A 10,241-nucleotide genomic window follows, 5' to 3' on the forward strand; every position below is an offset into this window, starting at 1 on the left:
GGGGCTGCTGGAGGCTCCCCCTTCCCACTGGGGGGGAAGCAGCATGTGCAAGGTGGCCAAGGGGAGGGTCTGTCTTGCAGACAGAGCACCCCTGCCCCGCCACCGTGTGAGCAGCCGTGTGCTATGAGGGCCGTGGCAAAGGCTCATGATTCCCGCGGAGGGAGGGAGACCCATCTGCCCTCGCTACTCCCACCAGCACACAATTCCCACGGGGGGCTGTCGGTGGCCGGGGGAGGGGGGGTGATGGAGAGACCACTGGTCCTGCATGCAGCTCTGGAGCTGGGCGGGGTGGGGGGGCAGGCAGAGGTGGTGGGTGGGTGGGAAATGAGGGACAGACCCCTCCTAGGAACCTCCTTAGCATCCCAATTACTATTATGGAGGAGAAAATGGGAGGCCCCCCACCTCGGGAGAGAGCCCCCGATGCTTAATTAGCGCATCATCTTCCAGCCATCCCACTGAAATGGGAAAGCAAGCCGAGGAGCGGAGCGGCTTTGGGATTCTAACTCCGTCCTCCACCCCCCCCCACATAGCATCTTTTGGGGGCTGCTTTTTTTGGGTGTCTGATGAAAGTCCCAGGCAGGCCAGGGAGGACAGGAAGCTGGGCCAGGGGTGGGACCCCCCCGGGTGGGAGACCACCAGCCGAGAGCCCAGAAAGGGGCAGAGGGCCAGGAGGTCTGGGTCCTTTCCTTGTTGTCACTGCTTTGCGAGCGGTGTGTCCAGCCTGGACCCGTCCCAGGCTGCCCACTGTGTCTGCTGCAAAGGAAAAGAATCTTTTTCTGTATTTTATTATGGGATCACTTACGCGCAGGAAAGCTCACCCTTTCTCGTGTTCAGTTCTGAGAGTCCTGACCCACGCGTGTAGTCACGTAACCACCATCCGTCCCTTCACCCCCAGTGTCCCTGTGCCCCCACCCCAGCCTCGGGCCGCGTCCACGGCACTTTTTGGGCCTACGGTTCGGCCCTGGCCGTGGAACCAGGCGGCGTGTGGCCCGCGGAGCCGGCACGACGCACCTGAGCCTCACCCACGGTGTCTGCAGCCTTTTCACGGCCGAGCAGTACCCCACGCAGGCACGGGCCCAGGCCGCTTGTCTGCTTCCCAGCCGAAGGACATCTGGGCTGCCTCCGGTTTTCGCTCAGCCAAGTTCCAGGAAACCGTTTCTCAGCCCAGAACAGGCTTCACGGCCACCGGCTCTGGAAGAGAGCCCCTTCCACACGGGCGGCTGGGTGCGGACATCTGGGCAATTGTGAGGATTGCCAGGGAGCAGCGAGGCCTGGGATCCCCAGTCATCAGACACCCTGCCCAGGACACCCCTGCACTCGGCAGGTTGGGGTCGCCACAGACCGCTGCCAACCACCTAGAGTCATGGGCCTTTTCTGAACCTGGGGCCCAGGGGAGCCTGAGGGTGGGGCTGTCACCCCCTGTGCACCAGCGCAGCCCCACCCCAGCCCCGGGCCTGCCCTCACCCGGCCCTCCCCGACGCCCTGGGCTTAAACCCAGCACGGGCCAGGGGGACGCGGGAGACACCACGCTGCCGTTTCTCAGCCCTGCCAGCCACGCGGTGCGTCCCTTTGTTCCCGAGGGAGGGCCGCTGGGTGGCCGGGCTCGCTGCCCCCTTGCGTCCCCGCAGCCCGGCAGCAAGGAGATCACTCAGGCGCTGATATGATCACCGCGGGACAGGCGGAAATTGGAGTGTCCCCGGTGCTTGATCGCGCCCGCGCCAGCCGGGGCCGCAGAGACATTAGAGGCCCGCGTAATGGCCCACATTCAGCTCCCCTAGCAAGCCCCACCATGACCTTGGGCGGCTCGGAGCCCGCTGCTGTTTTAATGAAAAATCAGTAGTTGGGGAATGGCTACGGCTCAGAGGGGGGCAGGAGGGGGGAGGGCTCTGTGCGGCTGCCCTCAGTCCATCTGTCCACGCCGGCCGCAGGCGATCGGCCACGCTGGGCCCTCGTGGGGGCTGGGGACCCCTGAAGAGACAGAGAGAGCCCCACCCCGTGGAACATTGGGACGAACCTGTGAGCTGGGGAGAGGCTGGGGAGGGACACAGGAGCAGCTGTTAGCGGGGAGGGGAAGGGCTACCAGGCCAGGGCGAAAGGACACTGTCCAGGCTGGGGTGCCGACTCCGCTCACCGGCCTAGGTTTCCCCGGCCCCTCCAGCCCTCCTAGTAAGAACTGACAGCTCTGATGGAGCCCCTACGGGGTGTCCCCGCTGTCCCCACAGCGCCCTGTGACCCTGGGCTGCCAATCCTGCCACCCTATTTTCAGATGAGGAAACAGAATTGACTGCCCAAGGTCACACAGCAAAGGGAGGGCAAGCCACTGGGGTGCAGAGCCCTCTGCCTAGGCGGTGTCCAGTGGCCCCCGCACATACCCTGGGCTATTTCTTCCCAGCTCTTTCTAGAGGCCAGACCTGGCCCACCCTCCCCAGCCAGGGCCCTGCCCCCCTCACCTCCCACCCCCAAGCCCTTGCCAGCTCCCCTGGGCTGATGGCAGACCAGACAGGTGAGCGCCTACCCTGGCTCCTTGCAGCCACCTCCAGGCCCACAGGGAATTCACGCACCAAAGTCAAGGGCAGGGCTGAAGCGTCTCTGCTGGGGAGGCTCCCAGCCCTCCTTCCCCACCCGGGGCCTGGCAGGAAGGCCCACCAGGCAGCCATCCCCTTACAAACACACACAAAGGTGAGCGACCCCAGGCTGACCCTGCAGTGGCCGGCAGAGCTGATGGAGTTGGGGGCCAAGCAAGGGTCCGCTGTAAGGGGGCCCCTCTCTCTGGCTGGGCTGGGGGTGGGAGGAGCCTTCCTGCACCTCCCTCCCGTCCCCGGAGGTGCAGACATCACCCCGGGGCAGAGCCGGAGAATGAGGCCCTGGAAACCCGGGAAACGAGGGGTTTCAGATTGGATGCCCCCACCAGACCCAGGATGCTGGCTTCTCTGGGCAGGGCCCCCCCAGGCCGAACCTCCCTCCGCTGGGGCTCCTCCTTCCCACTACAGTTCAGGGCTAGCCCGCTGATAACCAGGCTATCTGCCTGCAGGAAATTTACTGGAAACCTTGGCCTTTGACCCTCTCTTGCTCCCTCTTTGTTCTCCTCTCTCCTCCTTGGCCTCTCCTGGGATTCGGGAAGGCAGGTGCCTTATTAGCTTCAGCCACTCCAAGCAGGCTCAGGAGGGCCCCTCTCCTGGGACCTCACGACCCCCTCAGAACCCCAGGTCGGACCCCCTCTCTGAGAGGGGCTACATGGGAGCGGCTTCCTCGGGGACATCAGCCCTGCTCTGAGATCCGAGAGAGAAAACAAAAAACAAACGCTCGGTGATGATGGCAGACAGGTACAGGGCCCTCCCCAGGGGCTGGCACACACTAAGGGCCATATGTCTGTTCACGCTCCATGCCCTTAGCCATCACTTGGACCGTGACACTAAATACCACCCTCCCACTGCCTTGTCTTTCTATACGTCCCACGCCTTTTCAGAAAGTCATGGAGCTCTAGTTCCATTTTCCCAAAGTGACCTCGTGGGAGCCTTCCTGGCTTCCCACCACTCACATCCCACACCCCTCCGTAGCCTCAGGGCCCCGCCCCCAACACCACGTGCCCTGTCACTTCCACAAGAAGCCTTGGATGGTTCAACCCCCACCCCGAGATGGTGCCCCTAGAACCACTGCCTTCATTTTTCCTCCATGCTCCTGGCACGCACTACAGCAGACTGCACGCAGTAGGTGCTCAGAAGCGCCGACTCACTCCAGAACTTTGGAGTCACGGAGAGACTATACCCCATAGTAGAGCCGGAGACCGGGCGCCCACGGGTCCCGAGGGGCCCAAGGTGGGGGCGGGGGAGACATCCCTTGCTGAGTGCTCTCGTGGCCCAGCCGAGCCGGCCACTCCGTCCGCACCTCCCCACATAGTCTGTAAGAGCCTCGTGGGCCCTCTGAGGCACATGGTCCCTGCTTACAGGTTAGGAAAATGAGGCCATAACGGGTGAACTCACTTGGCAAGAGGCAGGGCTGGGGTTTGCACCTGGCCTTTGGTACCACCTGGCACTAACGCCAGGATCCCTGGCATGTGGTAGGTGTCAACGGCCACAAGACCACAGAAAGCCCCCTGCAGACTGCTCCTACTGTAAACGCAGCCCACACCTGCCCAGGTGGCCCAGCCCAGGGCCAGCCTGCAAGTGCACCACCCACCCTGGCCCTGGCATCGCGGTGGTTCAGTGCGGTTTTTACTCAGCCCCCGCGCAGAGCGCCGACGTGATTTATAAAGTGGGTCTGGGCCACGGCTGCCTCCACTCAGCTGATGAGCACAAGGCTTTGGCAGCATCCACCAGCTGATGTTTGGTTCGGGGCAAATCACCCCGGACTATGCCCACCACGTGCCGGCAGCAACCAGCAGTCGTGCCACCCCCTTCCCGGGGTGGGGGCACACGACCTGGCCGTCCCCCCCAGAGAGAAGGGGGGCTGGCGGTCACTGCTGCCGCTGCGGGGCAGTGATGCGGACCCTCCTCCGCCCGGCCACCTGCTCCCACCCCCCACCCCACCCCCCGGCCAAGTGGACTCGGGGTCGAGAGCCGGTGAGGGCGGGAGGGCTGGGCCGGAGTGCGGCTCCGCTCCCGAGGAGGAGGGACGCAGGCAGGGACGGTCCTCACCAGAGCTGTCTTCCCACGCCAGGGCCCCAAGAACAGCAGCCCATCTTCTGGCCCGGAGTCACCGCGCCCCACGAGCTTCCCCTTGTCCCTCCAGGCACCGCTGAGGTCACCTCTGATGCAGCCCACCCCCAGCCCACCTGAGCCCACACTCTGCAAACAGCCAGCACCAAGTGGCAGTGCCGCTCTGAGCCTCAGTCTCCTCATCTATGAAATGGGCCCTTGTGCCACAAGGTCCTGGTGTGCCTTCTCTGAGGCGAGACGGGTCACGCGGCAGACCCAGAGCCGGGCTCGGGCGATGCCCCACAACCAGAAGCCGTGCTCATCACTGTCATCCCTGGGGCCCGGCGCCCCATGGCCCTGTGCAGAGCCGCCCACGTTCTCTCCCCGAGGCTGAGCGGCGCTCGCCTCGCTGCCCCACGCAAAACCTCCCAGATGTCTCCTTCCTTCGCCAAGCCGGCTCCGCTCCTCCCCAGCCTTCCAGGCCCGCCAAGAGCTGGCTTCCTCTGGTGGCTGCTGGTCCCCAGGGACCCTGTTCTTGCCCTGTCCGCCCACACGGCTCCCGGCACGGGAGGCCCCTCGGAGCCACGGCCTACTTGGCCACGTGTTTGCCCACGTGGTCGGGCTGGTTTGTGGTGGAAAGGACATGGGGCCAGAGTCCAGGGAGGGACCGACACCTCCTGGGAGCAGGAAGACTTGGCGCAGCAACCGTGAGAGCCCACAAAAGCCTAGGAGGGGGAGCCAGCCACGCTGGAGGCCACGGCAAGTGTGCCAGAGACCCAGGGCCCACAGATAGCCAGGCACTCCGAGGATCTCTGCCCTGCTTGGAGATCAACTACGCCAACTTTATCCTTGCTACACCGCCAGCCAAACAGGTTCTGAGCAGAGAGCTGGCGGGGACTCTTCAAGCTGCAGCGTGTAAAGAAGACAAAAGAAAGTGGAGAGTCAGCATTTGCCCGGCGCGCTTTTGCCCCTGGAGAGCGTTTCGGGGCCGGGGCGTCAATCACAATGTGCTCTTGGGCCACAAGATGACGAAACGGGGGAGGGCGCCAGGCTCGGGCCCCAGCTCCCCCCCCGGGATGCTCGCTCCAGCTGCCAGAGGCCTGGCAACTGCATGCACACAGCTGTGGGAAGTCGTGGGGACCATGGCACGCACGGCAGCAGGACTACTGCCACGGCCGACGGCCCCGACCCCCGGCGCCTCTCAGAGGCTGAGTCCAAAGCAGACTGGCCATCGGGGACAAAGAAGACCAGGAGGTGTGATGGGAGCACTCTGTGCACTGAATTTATGTGGCTCCCACTCCGTGGACGCTTCGAGATCCTTGGTTTTAATTACGGTGATAGCGGGCAGTCGTGGGTTTTGTTTTGTTTGTTTGAGTGTCTTCGCTCAGTAACGGAAGACGTTAGCAGCTCTGTGCCAGACCCCAGGTGGCTCTCTGGACCTGGTCTGTCTAGGAGCCGAGGGACGCCAGCCCTCGTGAGCAGTACGTTCTGGGCCAGCCTGGGAGCCTCGCCGATTCCCAAAACCCCAGCTCCTATCTTTGCTATGAATTCAACAAGTCCACGTGGAACCTAGTCATGAGCAAGGCAGAAAAACCCACTGCTTTAATGGAATTTCCATTCTGGGGAGAGGGATGGACAACTTGTAAGTAAATAAGGAATGTAGTTTCTGCTGAGTGTACTGGATATTACAGAGCAAGCAAGGAGGGCCAGGGACAGAGAGGGTGCAGACAGGGAGGCAGGGCAACCCCCCGAGGATGGGACCCTTGGCCTGACAGCTCATGAAGTGAGGGAGTGAGCCATAAGAACACTGGGGAGGCACTCTGGGTAGGGAAACAGCAGGTGCAAAGGCCCTGGGGTGGAACAAACCACATGGCTGGCCGGTGGGCATGCAGAGGACAATGTGTCCAGGAGAATCACAGGGTCAGCAGGGCCAGATGGAGAATGATGGCACCATCTAAGGGAGAGGTAGACACCGGGAAGATCAGGTCTCTGGTTTAGACATGCCAACTTTGAGCTGCTAGGCAATCTTCAAATGAAGGTATAAGATGTCATCATGTTGAGGCGTTGTGTGTGTGGTTAGATATACAGAAGTATGGATCTCAGGGTGGAAGTCAGAGGTGGACAGATCCGTATGGGGCCATCTCCACACAGGTGGCACTTCACAGGGTGGGTCCACGGGAGGCCGAGGGGGAGGGGCATAGATGGGAATGAGCCCTGGCACATCCAGGACCAGCACAGGAGGACGCGGAGCAGGGAGCAAGGGCTCCCGGCAGGCAGGAGAATGACTTGGAGCACTCCTGAGGGGCAGTTCCTTCTCCATGGGATGTGAGGAGGAGTTTGGAAGGAGAGTGGCTGAGGGGTGAGTGGGGTCGTGGGGTTTGGAGGTTGCCTGGAATGAGCCTGCACGGAAGGAAGTCCACGGCCAGGCCCGAAGAGCTTTGAAGCTGTCCTGGCCCCCACTCTAGAGACCAGGTGTGCTCCGATTCCTACCGCCACCCCCAGTCATCTTCACGCCACAGCCAGAGGAAGCTGGTTTTCAGGGAACGCAGAGCGGCAGGCCTCCTCCGCTGATGCCCGCGGGCTCCCCAGCATGCTCAGGGTGGAGGCCTGGCCTCCTCACGGCCCAGGAGGACGAACTCTGGCCTCGCCCCTCGAAAGCCCCTCCAGGCAGCCCTCCCCTGTCCCAGAGGCTCACTCCTCACTGGGGTCCATTCACCTCCGCCCCCTAGACCTTGAGCTCCCCGAGGCCCCAGCTGTGTGGCCAGCCTGGCTCAGAGGGCACACTGAGTCACGGCCACAGGAGCACAGAACGTGCCAGCTGGGAGGGACTGCCGTGGTCAGCGGGCCAACCACGCCCCCTTGCCACCTCTCTCTTGCCTCTCTGCTGTAGTCATCCGGCCTTCCCTTGAATGCCCCCTAGGACAAGGGGCTCAGCACAGTTAGGACAACTGTGCCCCTGCTCAGGGGGCTGGCCTGTCACTGCCGTGAGCGGGGGTGCGCGCTCCCCAGCTCGGGGGCCCTGCCCCTCAGAGGCCTGGACACCCATGCGGCTGCCCCTTCACCGGCAGGAAGACTGCACCTCCGCAGACCAAGCTCCCGGACGTGGGCTGTGACACGCACCGTTTCATTGGGCCCTGGCGTAACCCAGTGGAAATAAAGCCTCTGTCCCCTGAGAAAGAGTCACACAGGTGTTCCCAAGTTCTTTCTCAGAGGCCTGCCCCCCATTCACACCCACCATCCGGGAGAAGATCACGTCCTTTCTATAACGCACACCCTCTCCACGGAGGCGCTATAAATATGGAGAGATGACATCGCTGGCAGTGCGGTCCTGTGAGTGATGTCATCTTGGGGGTTGCCTAGCAACCCCGACAACATGCGGGAGGCTCTAATTCTTGAGTAGGGTAAAGTCACATTTCTGCAGCTCAGTTAATCAGCTTCCTGGCAACTCCGCCAAGATGATCTCATTTTATTCATGATTATTTTATGTGAAATGCACTTTTAGCTCTAAGAGAACACAAAGATTTAATTCAAAACCTGCTATTGCTTTATGTTTCCAGGGTGCCGTTAACACGGCATCCATGCAAATAACCATGGTAACACACGAGTAATTAGTATATACAGCACGCGGCATTAACACGGAGCCAGGGCCAGCTCCCCAATCAGCGCAGATTACCGCACGTTATTACTGGAGTAATTACCTGCAGTAACACACAAATTGAACTAAATGGTCAATTGAAGTAAAGTGAATGGCTTTTTATTCTCGTCCCTAAATAATGTGTCTGCTCGGCTGAGCCGTTCAAGGTAAATAAAACTCTCCGACGGATGGCCTCCCCCCGCCCTGCCCTGCCCTGGGTGGGGGGTTGGGCCCGGCCCAGACAGGTGTGGGGCGCCCTGCCGGCTCCCCAGCTTCCCCGCCGTCGCTGCCCCCCCCCAGAGCTCGGGCCCCTTTGTAACACCCCCCCCCCCCCCCCCCCCCGTAACGAGGATGCGCACACAGCTGTCATACACCTCCCCCGAAGGGAAGAGGGCACAGAACTTTCCAGAGAAAGGATGGGGTGAAAAGGCAACAGGCCTTCCTCCCAGGGATGTTGTTCTTGCCCCTCTGGTAGGTGGGGCTTCCTGTCGCAGGATGTGAGGGGGAGGGGAGGTCAAAGGTCAGTTCTGCCTTATTAACACAGCGTTTCTCAAATTCCATAAACTTAGAAGATCTTCAAACAGGAAGTGGCGCAGGCTCCTCCAGGAGTCTGAGCGGAGCTGCCCGGCCTTCCCGGGCGAGCGGGAGAGCGGGAGGGAGGCAGAGGCCCCACAGCGGGTGGAGGGGGCCGGCAGTCCCGTGTCCTGCTGTCCTTCCCCGGACAGAGGTGCACCCACGATGGCGAGGGGGTCTTGGGACTTTGGGCAGGAAACGCCCCGACCTTCGTGTGCCTTTCATGTGAGAGATGCGGAGTGGCTTCTCCGCAGGCCTGGCCCCAGGGGCTAGCCCTCAGCACGCCGGCCAGCGCCCCGCAGACCACCCGTCCAGGCGACGTGGAGCCGTGAGGGCACCAGGTGCCACGAAGGCGAAGGGCAGGGCGCCAGGGGCTCCTCAGAGGGAGTGAGGTTGATGGCGGCTGCAAGGGGGAGGAGGGAGGCCCAGCCCGGGAGCGTGGGCACGGCTCCGAGTCAGAGAAACCGAAAGAAGGCCACCGATCTTATCGTCACCTTCATGTGCCACGGACACATTAATACCAAGGGAGATCGAGATGCAGAAGGAAGAAAAACGTGACTTAAAAACCCACAGCCTTATCTGCACTCCACTGTGGTGGGGCCGACTCATCACGGGGAAAGCTGCCGTTTTTCAGAAAACATTCTGAAAGGCTTTGGTTTTCAGGGTGAAGTCACCTCATCTACTCTGGATTGGAGAGGCCGAGACAGGCAAAGGCAGAAGATTGCACTCTAAATCAAAGGGGATTTCCAACCAAAATAGCTCGTGGGTGCACACTCTCTCCCATCCCACTGCTCTGGGCCAAGTGATAAATGCAACATAACTAAGGCAACCCAAAACATACAGTGGGGCTACAAACACAATAATCTCCCCAGAGATGAGGAACAGAGGTGGAGGGTGGTGGGCGACATGGCCTGCTGAGCCCAGATCAGGGAGCCACAAGGTTGGGGTGGGGGGGTGGTCTGGGCTCTCGGCACCCCCTGCAGGGAAGAGGGACCTAAACCTAAGTGGGAACCAGGACACGGGCCTGTGGAAGGAGACAAGAAAGAGCAGGGCAGCCCCCACACCAAGGTTGAACGCAGGCCATCACTCATAGACACGGATGCAAAAATACAAAATAAACTAGCAAACTGAATTCAGCCATAAAAAGGATAGTGCGTAGTTAGAGAATTGTATTTATGTCAGAAAAGGAGATTTGGTGATCGTCGGGAAACTGATCAATGTAATTCACCACGCTGACACGTTAAGAAGAAAAATCAGACGAGTCTTACTACATGTAGCAAAGACACTTGCAAAAATTCAACATCCATTCACGATTAAAACTAAAACAGCTCTTACAAACCAGGAACAAAAGGGAAGTTCCTTAAGCCATTTAAGAGTGTCTGCCAAAGTCAGCGTACTTA

The 10,241-nt window shown here is 61.0% G+C and overlaps 1 long non-coding RNA gene across 1 annotated transcript; it reads left to right on the forward strand.

Annotated features, from left to right (window-relative positions):
• Positions 1 to 1,893: 1,893 nt before the first annotated feature.
• On the forward strand, positions 1,894 to 4,748 carry LOC141371902 (uncharacterized). The gene is made up of 3 exons (XR_012377227.1): positions 1,894 to 2,016; positions 3,126 to 3,323; positions 4,657 to 4,748. It is a non-coding gene; the product is annotated as an uncharacterized lncRNA (long non-coding RNA).
• Positions 4,749 to 10,241: the final 5,493 nt, after the last annotated feature.

Source organism: Callorhinus ursinus, unplaced genomic scaffold (genome assembly GCF_003265705.2).
Source record: "Callorhinus ursinus isolate GAN/ISIS: 27379988/994484 unplaced genomic scaffold, GSC_fseal_2.0 scaffold122, whole genome shotgun sequence".
Taxonomy (NCBI): Eukaryota; Metazoa; Chordata; class Mammalia; order Carnivora; family Otariidae; genus Callorhinus; species Callorhinus ursinus.